This window comes from Trichechus manatus, unplaced genomic scaffold, assembly GCF_000243295.1.
Source record: "Trichechus manatus latirostris isolate Lorelei unplaced genomic scaffold, TriManLat1.0 scaffold00008, whole genome shotgun sequence".
NCBI lineage: Eukaryota > Metazoa > Chordata > Mammalia > Sirenia > Trichechidae > Trichechus > Trichechus manatus.
The window spans coordinates 31229462-31248391 of NW_004443944.1; the positions used below are offsets into that span (position 1 = coordinate 31229462).

An 18930-nucleotide genomic window follows, 5' to 3' on the forward strand; every position below is an offset into this window, starting at 1 on the left:
AAACTTTCCCAGCAACTGGCCGCCAATCCACTTCCGGCCCTTCCTGCCTCTGCGACCGTTAGCATACCTCGGAGACTCACCAGGCCATGCCCGGACAGTCCGTGCTAAACTCCCAGGGTAGCTTCTCCAAGCAGTATGTGGGGCAGCAAGCTGCAGTGGCGTGGCTCCCACCAGGGGGCGCTGTGGAACTCATTAAGATGGGGCCTGTGGCGCCCCTAAGTGCAGTTGCAATTCGTCACGTGAGCCCTAATTCCATCCTATGCGCCTGCCCATCCCCCCCCAGGCACGAGGAGGGGGCAACCCAAACCCATTGAAATCGACCTTGTAGAACAAAGTTGAACTGTCCCTTAAGAGTTTCCAAGGCCGTAAATCCTCTCCTAGAACTAGTGGTTTCGAACTGCCAACCTTTATATCAGCTAGCAGTTGAGTTCTTAGCCACTGCGTCACCAAAACAAAACCAAACCTGTTGCCATAGAGTTGATTCTGACTCATAGCGACCTTATTGGACAGAGTAGAACTGCCGTATAGGGTTTCCAAGGAGTGGCTGGTAGATTCAAACTGCCAACCTTTTACTTAGTAGCTCTTAACCACTGCGTCCACCAGGGTTCCTTAAATCTATTCTGACACATGGCTACCCATGTATGTCAGAGTGTATCTGTGCCCCACAGGGTTTTCAATAACTGATTTTTTTATTCCACGTTGTTCCGACTCACAGAGACCCTATGTACAACAGAAAAGAAACACTGCCAGTCATGCACCATCATCCTCACAATCGTTATGCTTGAGGCGACTGTTGCAGTCACTGTGTCAAAATCCATCTCGTTGAGGTTCTTCCTCTTTTTCACTGACCCTCTACTTTACCAAGTATGATGTCCCTCTTCAGAGCCTGATACCTCCTGAGAACGTATCCAAAGTATGTGAGACGTAGTCTTGCCACGCTTGCTTCTAAGAAGCATTCTGGCTGTGTTTCTTACAAGACAGATTTGTTCATTCTTTTGGCAGTCCATGGTATATTCAATATTCTTTTTTTCATAAGAACTGGTAAATCACCAGGCAAGGAGCCTAGTGGCGCAACGGTGAAGAGCTTGGCTGCCAAACGGAAAAGTTGGCAGTTTGAAACCTGCCAGCCACTCAGTGGGAGAAAAGACCTGGTGATCTGCTCCTGTAAAGATTTTAACCTAGGAAACCCTAAGGGGCAGTTCCACTCTGTCCTATAGGGTTGCTGTGTGTGAGAATCGATGGCACACAGGATCGATAGACCTTTCTTACAAGGTGACTCTGGGTAGACTCAAACTGCCAACCTTTTGATTAGCAGCCAAGCTCATTTACCATTTGTACCACCCAACTGGTAGCACAACTATGCCTCTGTTGGTCCCCCTGTTGCCCGGGGACCAGCATTCTTGGATCAGAGGCATCAGTCTCACCCGGAAGCCAGTTAGAACTGCACAAACTCAGGCACCATCAAAGACTTGCTGAATAAGGACCTACATTTCTGCAAGATCTCTAAGTGATTAATATCCACATTAAGGAAGCACTACTAGGTTTACAAGTGCATTCCAAGTTCTAGTTATCAAGTTATACACTGATACAGCATAGCATGGGATTATCCACCCCACATGGTCCAAAATGTATAGTTCACAGTACTTCCTGAACTCTGGTGAAGGAACTTCACTAGCACCAGGGATAATAGAGGCCCCCCAACCCAATCTCAGAGGATGGAGGATATGCCTGACCCAGCACAACTACCTGATTCTCAGGCCTGTTTTCCATAAGCCCTGACCCGGAAGAACAGACCACGTGACCTACTGCTAGTTCCTGTGAGGCCCAGAGGGCAGAAAACTGCTGGAGTGTGGTTCAGAGTAATTATTAATTCTAAGCATTTCACCTCAAGCCAAACCAGCGTATTAAGTAACCTGCACAGCCTGGCCACGAGCTGGTAGCAAGTAGCTGGGTAATAAGACAGAGGGTGAAATCAGCAGACAAGCCTTCCCTCTCATCTGGGGTCCAGGGTTCCAAATTGTGGCGACTGGTTGGACAGCAGGTAGCCTCAAATTGGGTCAACAAAAAGTTAGACGGGAGTCTCCCCGCCTAGACAGACCCAGATGGGCCCTGCAGCCCAGATCTGCCAATGATTAACCAACTTGGGCCTTCCTCAGGACCTCAGCAGTGCCTCCCTGCCCAGCTGCCTGCCCACTGTGTGTGCAGCAGGACCTCCCCAAAACCACATCTTAACATTCTGGAAAAACCTCCTGCCCCCGAGCCAGACTTAGAGGCAGTGGAGGAAGGTTAAGGAAAAGCTGTCAAGCGTTTGAGTGCCACAATACTCCACCTTCCTGGTGTATAATTCAAACGCGTGTTTATAAAATGGAAAGTTCCTTCTATCGTTTCCATCCCTTGTGGCACCGTGGGTTTGCAATGAAATTGAGTTCCCTTGCTTCTTTGCTGCTACGACTCCTCATGTGTAGACAGCACACACCAGCTTCCAGAACCTGCATCCTGACTGAAAGAAGCCCATCTCAGATCCTCCCCCCATCCACTCTACACAAACCAAATAAATTTAGCCCCAGGAGTAGGCTGCTGCAGTTCCCTCTGCCTTAAAAACCCTAGCTCAAAAGCCAGGAGCGTTTCTCTCCTAGGCTTCTTTTCCAAAAACGCATTCTCTGGCCCTCTTCCGCCACCCACCCTCCCTCACGTAGGTATTTAAATCCTCTCATCTCCTAATAAGCTAGCTTTTTGCAGAGCTTACTAATATGTGCTAGGAACTATTCTGCGCTTTACTTGTATTAACTCACCAAATCCTTAAATATGGTAAGTACTATTATCCCTGTTTTGCAGATGAGGAAACTGAGGCAAGAGATTATTCAATATAATATACACTTGATTAATGTTATGTCAACATACTCAAATCAAGTTCAAAAACCCACCGCCACAGACAAACCAGAGTGGTAGGGCTGAACCCGTTGCCATCAAGTTGATTCCGACTCACAGCGACCCTATAGGACAGTGTCCAACTGCCCGATATGGTTTCCCAGGTTGTAAATCTTTAGAGAAGCAGACTGCCTCATCTTCTTCCATGGAGCAGCTGGTGGGTTCAATCCACCCACCTTTGTTAGCAGCAAGCACTTTAATCACTGCACCACCTGGGCTCCTAAATCCAGTCCAGTGAAGTTAAATAAGAACACACAAATTCATCTACATGCTCCTGGTAAGAGGGAGAAATTAGCACCAGTGACTGGTGTGAGGGCAGATACAAATCTCCAGGCCATCTCTTCCACACACCACAATCCGGTGTAGTGATTCAAGATTGGTATTTCCCAGATAATGTGGCCCCCAACACAAGCCAGCTGCTTTATCTGGTGAGATCATTCTAGTGCTGGGTTACTTCCTTGAGAGGCGGCATGACCTTCCTATGGGATTTTTCCAGCGTGGCTGATGGGCTGGCTTTAGAACTGTGTACCCTGCCACCCAGCTGTTCTACCATCAACAGGTGCTAACAGTTACTGGGTCCCCACTGTGTAAACTGAACATTGTGCATGCAGCACCCTTAATCCCCTACCCCATCCTGAGGCAAGTCCTATTATCAACCTGCATTCAACTGACTCAGCTGAGTTAATTAAGTCACTCCATTAAGTGGCAGCACCAACACTCATGCCCAGGCAGTCCAGGGCACGTGCCTGTAACCGCTGTGCTTCTGAGACAAGGCAGACAAGAATTATGTAAGTTAGGGACAATGCATCCATCCCAGAGGCTGCAAAAAACTTTACGGCCACAGGACACGATAAACCAGAGAGCGTTTGCTTTCGCAGGAGGCTGGTGCCTGGCCGTGTGATGAGTGGTGACCTTTGACCCTTCCCAAGAGGCTAGGGTCCAGCGCTTGGTTCTGGGATGGGCAGTAGCATTGGGTAGGACAACTCCAAGTCCTCCCTGCAAGGCCCTGCTTCATTAGTGCTGTTGCTCGTGCCCTGACTGAACCAGGTCAGACATGCTCAAATACAATGTGGCAGACAGAGGGGTGGGTGGTACCCCCGATTAGACTCAGGGCAGAAGCTGAGGGACACCCCCTATAACCTAGCTAAAAAGCTGAAAACTGATGTCATCAATTTCCTCCAGGCTGGCAGCAGCAGAAGAGCTATTTCATAGCACCTTGTGTAAATGTTAATTGCATTAATTAAACCTCACAATGCAGAACGGAGGGTAGTGCTGAAAAGAGGCAGTGGTGAAGGGGAGCAATAGGAAGGGGGCCCCCCTTTGGCCTCCCAGCCCCATCCCCAGCCCCCTGGGGCTTAGAAATCTAGTAGAGTAAAAAGGGAAAGATTGAAAGATATTCTTGCCTCCCCTACCTAAAATCCCACAGCCTGTGGGAAGGAACTCTAGATTCCTGAATCCTCCCCTTTAACTACTCAAGTTTTTCTTTGCTGCTTCCACTGTCCAAGCCCAAGATCTCACAGGTATAGTGGAGATGGAGTATTTATTTACTACATCTCTCACGAGACCTCAAGCTCCTCTTATTATGCCATTTTTACTGATGAGTAAACTGAAGCTCAGAGGAAGTGGATTCCTTACCCTGTTTCAGCCTGCGCAGCTACTAAGAGATGGAGTCTTGTGTCTAACCCAGGAGATAGGTAAATAGGACAATCTGAAAACAATGTGATATGTGTGGTTGAAGTTAAGCACAGGGAGGGACACCTCACCCAGGTGAGTGTTGGGGGTGTGGGGAGGGAGCAGCATCCAGGCATAGGGGACAGCAGGTACAAAGGCAAGGAGCTGATAATAGGACACCCACCCACAGGGCTGGTGACATAAGACAAGGTCCCAGTTCAGTGCCTTTGCCTGATAAGGAGCCTCCATTAAATTCCAGAAAAGGTCAGATTTACGGGAAAGCAGAAAAGAAAAGACCCTCAATAGTTCCCTCAAACCTCAGTTTTATCATCTGGGAAATGGAGTAAATGCACCCGATTTACTGCGTAGTTGGTGCTAGGGAGCCCAATGTGGATGATAAACTCCGAAGACATGCAGATTACACCATCTGGCCACCCTCGCCTGCTCTGCCTCAAAGAGAAATCAAGAAACATCTAATCTCTTCATCCTCAATGACCCAGGTGTTTGGAGAATTCCTCACCACTGTCATCCTACAGGAGGCCTGGTGGTACAGTGGTTAAGCACTCAGCTGCTAACCCAAAGGTCTGTAGTTCAAACCCACCAGTCGCTCTGTGGGAAAGACATGGCAATCAGCTACCGTAAAGATCACAGCCTTGGAAACCCTACGAGGGAGTTTTATTCTGTCCTATAGGGTTGCTACGGGTCATAATTGACTCTACTGCAATGGGTTTTGGTTTTGGTCATCTTACAGTAAAACCCGATTCTTGATGTATTAATCAGAATCCCCTAAAGAATTGATCCAGTTGTTGGGGTGGGGGGTGGGATTACACAAGTGCAAAAAGTTGGCTATACAAGGATGTTTCTTTCAGAGTTGTTCATAGTTCATAATAGCCAAATATCAAATGCCACCTAGGCTGGCCAATAAAAGTATTGTCTGGAATATATTTATGTCTGGAATAAAATTATATACCATATCCTAGATAATTCACGGGTGAGAGGGAGAATCTAGGAGCATCGGAAAGATCTGAAAAGGTATGGCAACTTCAACTGGAGTGGGACTAGGGGATAATAGTTTAAAATGATTTAACCCTATATACACAAAATGCAAGCAACCAGCCCACTTCCCCCACCACTGGTTTGGGAAACCTCTGGAAGGGTGCAGGGATGGAAGAGGCTACCAATAATAACAGAATGAGTGAGGCAACATGAGGTGCAGAGGATTCTGGGAGCTAGCTGTTGTGCTCACTCTTGTACCCACATCTGCTCCTTTGCAAAACCAGAGCCAAAAGGCCCTCTCCCAAGGGGGCTAAGGGAAGAAACTACTACTACCCATTGCCATTGAGTCGACTCAGACTCATAGCAACCCTATAGGACAGCGTAGACTGCCCCATAGGGTTTCCAAGGAGTGGCTGGTGGATTCCAACTGCCAGACCTTTTGGTTAGCGGCCAAGCTCTTAACCACTATACCACCAGGGCTCCAAGGGAAGAAAGGAGGCCAGTATTCTGAAAAGCCAGCACTTCAGCCTCTGGCCCTCACAGCATGCTGCACAATGGGACCTCTGCCCAAGATCATTAAACTCTATCTAAATGCCAACACAGTGGGGATATTGGTTCAGTCTTTAGGATGGCAATCCGAGAGAACCATCTAGAATGCTACATGTCCAATTGTACTACTAGGAAGCCACTCAGCCCAAAGCTCTCACCACAATATGTGTGCAAGGATGTTCCCTGCAGCCTTGTTCATCATAGGAAAAGCTACAAACAAATGATCAATAGGAGACTGGCTAAATGGATTACGATGCAACCATACTAAGCTGAGGGGCAGAGAACGAGGTAACTATTGTCACCTGAAGCTGTGCTAAGGGACTCTTAAAAATCTACACAATATAATTCCATTTGTTAATGTTAAACCAAACCAAAAAAGCCAAATCCATTGTCATCCAGCTGATTCCAACTCATAGCAACCCTACAGGACAGCGTACAGCTGCCCAATGGGGTTCCAAGGAGTGGCTGGTGGTTTCAAACTGCCAAACCTTCTGGTTAGCAGCCAAGCTTCTAACCACTGTGCCAATATTAGCATATGTATTTAGCCATGTTCCTCCAGCATTTTCCTTCACCATAAAGTCATTTCTCTCAAGAAGGTAGCTTAGGGGGGAACTTGCTGCCAGAAACACACCTTACTTTCACAATCAGAAAACAGACTTAAAAATTCCATTGCCCATGAAATATCTTCCCTGGAAATTGGTCATTCAGGTATAATCAACCTAAATTCACTTGTATATATGTTAGGAAATAGGGAATCTAATTTTTACCCATAAGGAAAGGTAGGAAACTGTAATAACTAGTATGTTCCAACTCCACCTCTTATATTAAGTTCCCTTATATATGTGGGGAGTCCCTGGGTTGTGTAAACTATTAATGCACTTAGCTGCTAACAGAAGGGTTGGAGGTTCAAGTACACCCAGAGGCACCTCTGAAGAAAGGCCTGGCAATCTATTTCCTGAGAATCAGCCATTGGAAACCCTATGGTGCACAGTTCTACTCTCACACACAAAAGGTCAGCATGAGTTGGTGTCAATTCCTTGGCAACTGGTTGTATACTTGGGCTTGTTTCTGGTCTTCCTTTTTAAGTTTGGTATTTATCCCATGCCTCTACTTTTAATGACTATAGCTTTATTATATTCATAACTGTTAGGGCATGCTGGAAACACAGGTGGTGTAGTGGTTAAGAGCTATGGCTGCTAACCAAAAGGTTGGCCGTTTGAATCTACCAGCCGCTCCTTGGAAACCCTAAGGGGCAGTTCTACTCTGTCCTATAGTCACTGTAAGTCAGAAACAACTCTGTGGTAACAGGTTTTTCAAAGGGTAGAGCAAGCTTGCCCACCGTATCCAAAATTTCATCAATTTCCTCCTTTAAAATTCTTGAGCCTTCCTCACATGATCTTATCAGTCAATGCAGAAAAAGCATTTGACAAAGTCCAACACCCATTCATGATAAAAACTCTCAACAAAATAGGAATAGAGGGGAAATTCCTCAGTATAATTAAGGGCATTTATACAAAGCCAACAGCCAACATCATCCTAAATGGAGAGACTTTGAAAGCATTCCTCTTGAGAATGGGAACCAGACAAGGATGCCCTTTATCACCACTGTTATTCAACATTGTGCTGGAGGTCCTAGCCAGAGCAATTAGGCTAGAAAAAGAAATAAAGGGCATCCAAATTGGTAGGAAAGAAGTCAAAGTATCTCTGTTTGCAGATGATACGATCTTATACACAGAAAACCCCAAAGAATCCACAAGAAAACTACTGGAACTAATAAAAGATTTCAGCAAAGTTTCAGGATACAAGATAAACATACAAAAATCAGTTGGATTCCCTTACACCAACAAAGAGAACCTCGAAGAGGAAATCATCAAATCAATACCATTTACAATAAATAGCCCCCAAGAAGATAAAATACTTAGGAATAAATCTAACCAGAGAGGTAAAAGACCTATACAATGAAAACTACAAGACACTACTGCAAGAAACCAAGAGACCTGCATAAGTGGAAAAACATACCTTGCTCATGGAGAAGAAGACTCAACATTGCAAAAATGTCAATTCTACCCAAAGCCATCTACAGATACAATGCAATCCCAATCCCAACAGCATTTCTTAATGAGATGGAGAAACAAATAACCAACTTCATATGGAATGGGAAGAGGCCCCGAACAAGTAAAGCATTACTCAAGAAGAAGAACGTGAGAGGCCTCACACTACCTGATTCTAGAACCTATTATACCTCCACAGTACTCATAACAGCCTGGTACTGGTACAACAACAGATACATAGACCAATGGAATAAAATAGAGAATCCAGACATAAATTCATCCACCTAGGAGCAGCTGATACTTGACAAAGGCCCAAAGTACGTTAAATGGGGAAAAGACAGTCTAGTCTCTTTAACAAATGGTGCTGGCATAACTGCATATCCATCTGTAAAAAACTGAAACAAGACCCATACCTCACACCACGCACAAAAACTAACTCAAAATGGATCAAAGATTTAAATATAAAATCAAAAACGATAAATATCGTGGAAGAAGAAATAGGGACAATGCTAGGAGCCCTAATACATGGCATAAACACAATACAAACCATAAGTAACAATGCACAAGCACCAGAAGAGAGACTAGATAACTGGAAGCTCCTAAAAATCAAACACTTATGTTCAAAAGAGTCAAAAGACAACCTACAGACTGGGAAAAAATTTTTGGTGACGACAAATCTGATCAGCATCTAATCTCCAAAATCTACAAGATACTGCAAAACCTCAACAACAAAAAGACAAATAACCCAATTAAAAAATGGGTAAAGGATATGTATGAACAGGCACTTCTCCAAAGAAGACATTCAGGCAGCTAACAGACACATGAAGAAATGCTCACAATCATTAGCCATTAGAGAAATGCAGATCAAAACTACAATGAGATAGCATCTCACCCCAACAAGGCTAGCATTAATCCAAAAAACACAAAATAATAAATGCTGGAGAGGTGGTGGAGAGACTGGAACACTTATACACCACTGTTGGTGGGAATGTAAAATGGTACAACCACTTTGGAAATCGATTTGGCGCTTCTTTAAAAAGCTAGAAATAGAAGTACCATCTGATGCAGCTATCCCGCTCCTTGGAATATATCCTAGAGAAATAACAGCTGTTACACGAATAGATATATGCACACCCATGTTCATTGCAGCACTGTTCACAATAGCAAAAAGACGGAAACAACTTAGGTACCCATCAACCGATGAATGGATAAACAAGTTATGTATATCCACACAATGGAATACTACACAACGATAAAGAAAAACGATGAAGCCATGCAACATAACATGGAGGAAGGTGGAGGGTTTTATGCTGAGTGAATTTAGTCAGTCACAGAGGGGCAAATATTATATAAGAGGTTTATATAAAAGGTTTAAACACAGAAGACAACATTCTTTGATGGTTACGAGGGTTGGGAGGGAGGGTGAGGGTTATTCACTAACTAGATAGTAGATAAGAATTATCTTAGGTGAAGGGAAGGACAGCACACACTACAGGGCAAGTCAGCACAACTGGACTAAACCAAAGCTAAGAAGTTTCCTGAATACAATCCAACACTTTGAGGGACAGAGTAGCAGGGGTAGGGGTCTGGGGACGATGCTTTCAGTGGACATCTAGGTCAACTGGCATAACAAATCTTAAGAAAATGTTCTGCATCCTACTTTGGTGAGTGGCGTCTGGGGTCTTAAAACCTTGTAAGCAGCCATCTAAGATGCATCAATTGGTCCAAACCACCTGGAGTAGAGGAGAATGAAGAACATCAAAGACACAAGGAAAGTGTTAGCTCAAGAAACAGAAAGGGCCAAATAAACCAGAGACTTCATCAGCCTGAGACCAGAAGAACTAGATGGTGCCTGGCTACCACCAATGACCGCCCTGACAAGGAATACAACAGTCCCTGATGGAGCAGGAGAAAGGTGGGGTGCAGAACTCAAATTCTAGTAAGAAGACCAGATTTAATGGTCTGACACTGGAGGTACCCCGGAAAGCATGGTCCCTGGATTCTCTATCAGCCCAGAACTAAAACAATTTCCAAGGCCATCTCTTCCAACAGGGATTGGACTGGACTGTGGGACATAGTGATACTCGTGAGGAGTGTGCTTCTTATTCTTAGCTCAGGTAGATGCAATTAGAGTCACATAACAATATACGTATAAATCTTTGTGTGGGGGGAAAAAAAATTCTTGAGAGTTCCTGAGTTTGTGTTCTCATTTCTGGCCCCTTGATTTCTCTTCCTAGGGAGCTGAGGCCTGCGTGCAGATAAATTTAGACAGTATTTCTAGGGAGGGCTTTCAGATTATATCCACAATACCCAGATTGTAAGTTCTTGCACATTACTTAAAAAAAAAAAGACAAGATTTTCACTTTGTGAAACAACAATGTGTATAATCATCAACAAAAAAAGGAAATGTTAAAATAAAAACTCAGATTTTGATATTGAATACTGTAATTGGCTAAAAAAATAAAAAAGCTTTTGATATTACATAAACCACTTTAAAAAACTGTCCACATTACCTTAGTTTCTGGGGTTCAGGTCTGCTCACTTCAACATGGTTGTGAATAGACCCGCAGTTGAAGCCCACTGGGCAACCACATACCCTGGGGCATCTTAACCCAGCACACTTCCTATCTCCAACCAGTTCTGTCAGTTCAAGGCAGGTGGAGGCAGAGGGTCTTGGAAAGATTTTTAACAGCAACCCCCATTACACTCCCTGCTAGTTGTGTGACCTTAGGTTATGGTGATGATTATACTTAAAATTGAGCAATTACTCTGTACTGTGCTTACAATTCAACATGTAACATCCCAACATAGATGAAAACACTAGGGCTCTAAAGAGAGTTGTAAATTTACCCCAAGTACCCTGGCGAAATGAGTACTCCTGACAAGAATTCATTTGAGTCTCATTAAGTTCTATTTTGTGTCAGGGTAAAGCTCTTATCTACCTCTTTGGGGTCAGCTTGAAGACACAATGGGTGTTCGCTCTTGACCACATCACCTTTCCACAAAAGTATGGGCCTGTAGCTGGATCAGTGGGATCTTCTTCAGTGGTCCCTCCCCACCAATCCCTCAAGTAAGATGAAAGAAGAAAGGCCTTCATCCTGCTACACTTCTGAGTAAGGACCAGGCACTTGGGAATCAAGGCCAGGGAGCCTGTCCTCACGGGGATGCCAGGCCAGGAGTGTAGGAAGAGACTTGTCAGGGCAAGCTAGAAGACTAAGCTGAGTGATAACAAGATAGCTTCACTCCCAGAATCTATATACTAGACAGCCTTTTGCCAATAGGACAAGATTTTGCCTATACCTCCATGGGTATTTTCCAGTTTTTATCATCCTATTTTCATGCTGCCTCCCCCACATAACCCAGGACAATCCAGAAAAATCTCTACCAGTAGCACCTGCCTTAGTTAAAACTCCATTTCTAGCTATGTCCCAGGTGACCTGTTCTCTTCCACTTAACCTCTCCATGTCTCCTCTGGGTTCTAGTGCTGCAGCTACATGAAGCTCCCGCAAGGAGTGGTGCCTGGCTTTTGCTACTTTAGACAAGTCACACAGCTCACAATCACAGAGCCAGGGCCTGGCACTTGCTGGCTACTGGGGACACAGACCAAGAAGGCATCATCCCTACTCCAGGAGCTGGGATCCATCTGAAGCTTCTTAATTCCAGCCCCAGCTCTGGCCCAAGCATGCCCACTTACACAGGAATCCACTGCTGCTGGACTCAGAAATGCGTAGGAAGAGGCCCAATTACCAGAGAAGGTGGGGCAGCAGGGAGAAATGAAAGAGGGATAGTTAAACACCGCAGATCCCCTCCTCCAGCCAGGATGAGGGTCTGGACAAGAACACAGGAGAGAGACATCAGACTGGGACAGAGCACAGGGAGACAGTCAGACTGAAAACTTCCCAGCTGCCCTCCCTTGTAGTCAGCCCTACCTCCCAGAGTAGACCCTGGAAGAAGAGTCCTTGCTCTAGAAATAGGACAGACCTCGTAATCAGATTTTGGTGTCTGGGTGACCCAAAGTCAAGTCCAAGTCACTGTCCCACAAGGAAGCCCACCGATTTTCAAGCCCTCAGCTTTTTGGTTCCTGTCAAGTATGGAGATAAAGCTGAAAATATTAAAAATTAAATTAAAAAAAGATACTCAGAAGGAATAAATGTCATAGGAACACTAAAAACAAGAATATTCTCAGGAAGATAAAATGTGGCTTGCATAAAACAAGATGAGGACACCATTCAAATCAGAATTTGGAGAACAAGAATTCTTCAAAACATAAGCGACAAAAATTTAATAGAGGGGTTGGAAGCTGAGGACATCACTCAGAAAATAGAAATGGTCAAAAGAAAATTCCAGTCGGGGTAGGAGACTCAACATCTGATTATTAAGATTTGCATTAATGAGAGCAGAGAACAGAGAAGACACATGGAAGGTAAGGGTCCAAGGAATTCCCTCAAACTTCAGCTAGGAGAGCCCAACCATGCCTCCCCCCCTTCCCTGCCCTTCTCACACTTCTTCAGCACCAACCTCTCCCGAATAGGAAATTAGGAACTTTTCCCACTGACATCTGTTTCTCTCTCCCACCTTTCAACTGTCATTTTTTGGAAATACATTACTAACTTCCTACCCAAAATCTTTCAATGGCTACTGCTCGCCCACAATTTCAAAGGTTGTAAAAGACAGGTCATTTTCTGGAAATTTTAAGTTTGACTCCAAGTCACAAAACTAAAAAGCATCCCACCCACCCACATAGGCCAGGGGCTGCACCAGGGCAGAAGCCATGGACCATGGTGTTTGAATGAACGGAAACAATCTGCAGGTGAAGTGACTAAGGCAACTTGGTGAGGCAAGATGGTGAAATTACAAGGACAGAAGCCAATGTTGCTAATTCCAAAGGATCTTTTCCCACTTTTCCCCATTAACTGTCCTGTCTTGTCTGTCTACCTGGGAAGCCAGCCTCAACAGTGACTGCACTGCCCCCCAAGGAGACTTCACCTATTGAGCATCTTAGCCCCTCTGCAAAACAGGTTTCATCCTCATACAACCTGTATTATTAGGATTGTTCTTCCTTGTGTTCATGTCCCTTTGATTGGTCCCATCTACATTTTCCTCCATTTTTAGAAGTCCAACATGGCAAAACAGTGATTACATTGGGATGGTGAGATATCACGTTTTCTAGTTTCTTCTTGGCATCTGAAGACAATTTGAAAAGCATCTTTTTCTTTTTAAATATTCCAATTTCCTACAAAGAATTCTCATTCTTTGCTTATTCACTGGAAAAGCTTCAGGAATGCTAACCAGGTCTGCATTTCTCCTAGGAGGTAAATTATCACTTGCCAACATTTACTGAATCCTCAGTACATGCTTATTGTTTAATCTGTATCATCCCTCAACTGATTTTTAACCTCAGCATCTCCTGGAATTGGCTAACAATGCATACCTATTTTACAGATGGAGCAACCGAAGCTCAGGCCCCTGACTTTTATAAATGGTTTGGGCAGGAATGTAAATCTGGCATTGGTTTCTAAAGCCCAAGCCCCTTTGGTCTGGTACCTCAGACACCAATGACCTGACAGGTAAAAGGCTTTTTGTAATATTTAAGGCCCCCACCCAATTTATTTTGTTAATAAGCAATTAAGACTCGCTAAACAGAAAACCAGAGGGCTAGTGGCACAGTGCTTAAGGGTTTGGTTGCTAACCAAAAGGTCAGCAGTTCAAATCCACCAGCAGCTTCTTGAAAATGCTATGAGGCAGGTCTACTCTGTCCTATAGGGTCACTATGAGTAGGAATTGTCTAGACCACAACAGGTATAAACAGAGAAGCAGATTATATTTAATCCTCCTACCAACCCTGCTGGAGCCCTGGTAGCGCAGTGGTTAAGAGCTCAGCTGCTAACCAAAAGGTTGGTAGTTCGAATCCACCAGCTGCTCCTTGGAAACCTTATGTGGGAGTTCTACTGATAGGGCCACTATGAGCCCGAATCAGCTCGATGGCAACAGGTTTGGTTTGGGTTTAGCAACCCTGCTGGGTGGGTGGGTGGGTGTATTTGGTACTCACTCCACAGACACAAACAAGTATCTCAAGAAAGGTAATCCACTACAGCACAGCAACCCTACCTGGGGGCTCCCTCTGCCTTTACCAGGCCACTTTTCCACGCAGAGGTGCCTGGGGAGAAAGGCCTGGTGATCTACTTTCAAAAAAATCAGCCATTGGAAACCCTATGGAGCAGTTTCACTCTGACATACATGCAGTTGCCATGAGTCTGAATCGACTCAAGGGCAACTGGTTGGTTGCTTGGTTCCTCTAGCTGTGGTCAGCCACATCTGAGCACCTGCACTGGGCCTTTTCCCCCTCTGGAGGGACAAACTGTCCTGGGACTGTAGCAGTCAGCCAAGCACAGGACATCACCACCCAAAGAAAGCAGATGTGAAAGTGTTCTGAAAAGCACTAACCATCAAGGCGCAGAAGTAACTAGATCTCTCACAGCCTCGGTTCCATCATCTGTAAAGTGGGCCCAGTGAGAACACTAGCCCCCACGAAAAGGGAGACAAGTCCACCCTACACTTTACAAAAGAAGTGGTGGTTTGCAAACGAATATGAAATTGGGCACTTCCCCAGTCCTGGTCTTCCATGAAACTGAGTATCACCCTGAATTTCCAATTTAAAAAAAAAAAACAAACCACTCACCAGAAGTATGTGCCTGGGTTCAGGCCCTGCCCCCACTGAGGGGTAGGGCGGCCCCAACCACAGTGTAGGACCCACGAGGAGCTTCAGACTTAGCAAGGAACTGAAAAAGGGGTCTGAGCCTGGAGGCAGGGCCAACTGGCATCGGGGCAGGTCTTGGACAAAGGAATCCCAAGGTAAGATTTCCTGGAAGGGAACTTGCCCAAACCTCTATCAGAAGTAGGTCCCTTGGGCTACAATGAGGTTTGACAGGCTTCTCTCTGGGTCACAGACCCCTTGTGGTTTAAGGAAGAGGGGGATGCAACCTTTCCCAGCCCCCACTTCCTTGATCCCGATCCCCCTCCCCCTTAGTCCCCTGCAGCTCCCAGATACTTTCCTCCCCTCCCCTCCCCCCAGCCTTTGCACAGGGTGGGGGTTATACACCTAAGAGTTTCTGGAGCAGGATGCAGCCAGCCAGTCCTTGCCCCTTTGTCGCTGCCCTCTCCACCCCAGCATGTAAAGGTAATGGATCTGGCTTAACTCTGCAATTACACCTTCATGGTAGGGCCCAAGCTGGGGAGGGGAGAGAACGTAAAAATGGACTCAACCCGTAAACAAAACCATGGCTCCATTCAAAAGGGAACAAAGGCATTTCTTCCTGCCAACTCCCAAATCGAGGACAATGATGATTTGGAAAAGCTTTCATAGCTGAGAGGAATAGAACACCTTCATGGAGGAAGGCAGGAAGGGAGGGACTGGCAGAGCTGCCTCCATCCCCAATTCTCCCTATTGGCCACACTAAAAAGAGGAGCTATTGGTTAATCAATTAATACAGACATCAACATTCATCACATGTTAACCCTATGCCAGGCACTATCCCTTTTAGTCCTTACCCAGTGCGGTAGGGGTTGTTACACCCATAAAGCATTTAAGGAAAACCAAGAATTGGAGAGGTTAAATTATGCATAACAGGTTTCATCTTTATACAGCCTGAGGTAAGAAGGATTGTTCTTATTTCACAGATGTAATAATTAAGGCAGAGAAGGGAAAGGACTTGCTGGGATAGTTAAGCGCATGATCTAGAACTTTTCTTCCCTAAGGAGGGCGGCCTGCTTAGCCCATACGCTAGATAATGCCAACAGTGGCAAACATTTATTGAGTGCCTCGTGTATACCAGCCCTATAAAATAAGTTCCATCATCTCAACTCTGTAAAAATTAAGTCTGTACTTGGGAATTCCAAGGGCAGGGAGCAAGAAGCAGCAGCAGCTGTCCTGGCGGAGTAGGACAGAGACAGGTCAGCTTCCTCGGCCCTTAAGTGAGGGTCCCAGCAGGAAGCTTCCTCTGAAAAACAATTGCCAGCAATTTGCCCAAACCCTCAGCATCAAGAACTCAGGAGGTGGTTCAAAGTTCATACACTGTCCTTAATTCCCTAATTCATAGGCCTCTCAGCCTTGGCGTGAGGGAGGGAGAAACGAAGGAGCCCAGGGAGTCAGTCTCCCAGCCCAGGGGCTGGAAGCACAGGCCTCGGGCTGGTCCCACAACTCCTGCAGCCCTTCCCTGCCACAGGTGAGTCATTCCAGAAGAAAAGCCTAAGCCCAAGGGTAGCTGTCTTGCTAACTTGCTGATTCCAAGTCCCCGCTGTTTTTCCCCGACTTGCACTTTCTCCTCTGTAAAGGGGGCTCAACAGCCCCCCAAGGTCGCCAAACACGGGCACGGAAGCCTGTTTTCTAGTGGGTTGTGCTCGAGGTTTCGAGGCCTCAGTTTGTGGGTTTGAGTAGGGCCAGCTTCGCCCGGGAAGCGTGTTAAGAATGGAAGGTGAGCCCCTAGGGCAGGCGGCGTGACTCCGGCAGGTTGGCGCCGCCCCCGTCGGCTGCTCCCTGGCCAGGTGTGCACCGGCAAGGGACAGCCCCTCCCAAAAGAGCGTCCTGGAAGCCCCACGGCGCGTCGCCCGTCGGTGGTTCAGGAATGGAGAACCCCTGGAGCCCGCCCTTCTGGTTCAAGCCTCCCCTCCCCATGCGCGCACACCTCGGACTACCTGCTCGCCTGCGCCCACAGCCACTAGAATGTTTCTAACCCTGACAGAAAAAGATCCCTCACCTGTGTCCCTAGATATAAAGTCAAATGAGATGGACTCCCTCCTCCCCGCCTCAAGCCCAGAGGATAAAGGAGGGCGGCAGGCTGGAAGCACAGGCCTCGGGCTGGCCCAGAACTCCTGCAGCCCTTCCCTGTCACAGGTGAGTGATTCCAGAAGAAAAGCCTAAAAGTCTTCCCCTAAGACAGAGGCCAGGTAAGGACACCCGCTCCCCATGAGAAAAAAACAAAAAACAAAAAACTCACTACACCCCTACAGAAGGACGCTTCCCCTCGAATCTAGAGCCCCGGAAGGCCGCCCCGTCCGCCTCCCTAAGGGAGGACCTCTCTACTCCCAGGGGTCTTGGCTTTACAGCAGGCGTGTCCCCTCCACTGTATTCCCGTAAAACATACGCCTCCCCCGGTTTTATCTTTCTTGTCTGCTTCCACCCTATCGCCCCAAGTAGGGTCAAGAGACCTTTCCTCCAGCCGTCACCCAAAAACTAGTCTGGTCAACAGCCGGGTGGGTGTCCCCTCCCCTGCGATGTCCTGGAGTGAGTCCTTTTCTTGTAGACCCAGTACAGCCCTCCCTCTCCCCCTCCCCCACCTTTCCGCGGAGCGTCTGGTCTGGTGAGCCTCTCCGGGACCACCAGGCGCTCACCTGCCGACAGCCTGGCTCGCGCGCGGCTCCGCGGTCGAGCCGCGGGTCCGGACAGGCTGGCGAGAGGCCGGCGGGCGGCCGCGCAAGGCGCTTGGCTCGCGAATCTCCGGCGCCGATCGCCGCGCTACGTTTACTTGGGCCACTTAACCCCCGCGCTGCCGGCCGGGCGCGCCCGCCTGCTCGCACGCCCGCCAGTGGGCCGGTCCCGTCCGTCTGGGGGCGCTCCAGGTGTCCACGCGGGCTGCGGCCGTGGTGCCCGGGGGTGGCTGCTGTGAGGAAGCCGCGCGGGCCGAACTGGGCAGAGGGAGTGGGTGGGGAGGGGGCGGTGCCGATTCCCCTTGTAACCCCGGCCCGGCCCTCGCCCCGCCCCCGCCCGGGGGCGCACCCGCCGCAGCCATTCAGCGGTCGGCCCCTGGCGCGGGGGGAGCGGCGGAGGGGACGAGGGAAATTTGAAATCTCTCCGGGAGCCTCTCCCTCCGCCCCTCCTCTACAAGCACCGCCTCCTGGCCCCCCGGGGCCTGTGAAATCGCTAACGGGAATAAAATTCCCGATACTGGACTCCCAGACGTTCCCCAACACTGAAGACTCCTCCTGCGGCCTTTTTCCCGCCCCCACCCCCACCACATACATGTACATTCAGGTCCCAGTGCAGGAGTCCAGAGAGGCAAGGGCTCCTGCCGGAGTCACACAGCAGCAGAGTCTCACCTTTACTGCCCCCTAACCCCCCATACACACACCAGCCGCAATGCCACCTAGGCACTGAGGTGCCCAGCCAGTCACCAGCTCTGGACTCTGGCTAGTCCTCCTTTTCTTCCCACCACGCTGGGCCTTTGTCAGCCATCTTAAGGGGAAAGGAAGGGAGGGAAGAAGAGGAAGGCAGTCAGGTCCCTAGCTGCCTGGCTTCTTGGCCCCGCAGACAACGACCAGCTGAGGGAGAAGCCCCACGCTGGTAACAGGTCTCAGTTGCCTCTGCCCTTATGTGGTCATGGATGATTGGAAAATAGGTTCCACATTTATCTCACATTGTATTTATATTCATATATTTGTTAGTTTACATGCCTTATGGCCTCTCCACACAGTAAACTGAGCACAGGGTGCCAGCGTATTTTAGCTCTCAGTAGATGCTCAGTAAATATGTGTTGAATGAAAGAACAAATGAATGATTGACATGGCAGCCTACGAGGTCCTATATGAGCTGGCCATGCCTACCTTTCCAGGCATGTACCCTCTCCCCTTTCTCATTTCACTCTAACCGTCTGGCCTCTTTGACATGCCTCAAACACACCAAGCACATTCCTGCCTCAGAGCCTTTGCCTACGCACACACACAAACACACACACACACACAC

General features: G+C 47.4%; 1 protein-coding gene across 1 annotated transcript in view; it reads right to left on the reverse strand.

Moving 5' to 3' along the window:
* Nucleotides 1-17751, reverse strand: part of DNMT3B (DNA methyltransferase 3 beta) — a 44104-nt gene extending 26353 nt beyond the window's left edge. The window contains exon 1 of the mRNA XM_004370450.2: nt 17583-17751. The gene's annotated coding sequence lies outside the window, so the exon portion shown is untranslated. The remainder of the gene's footprint in view (nt 1-17582) is intronic.
* Between the last annotated feature and the right edge of the window lie 1179 nt (nt 17752-18930).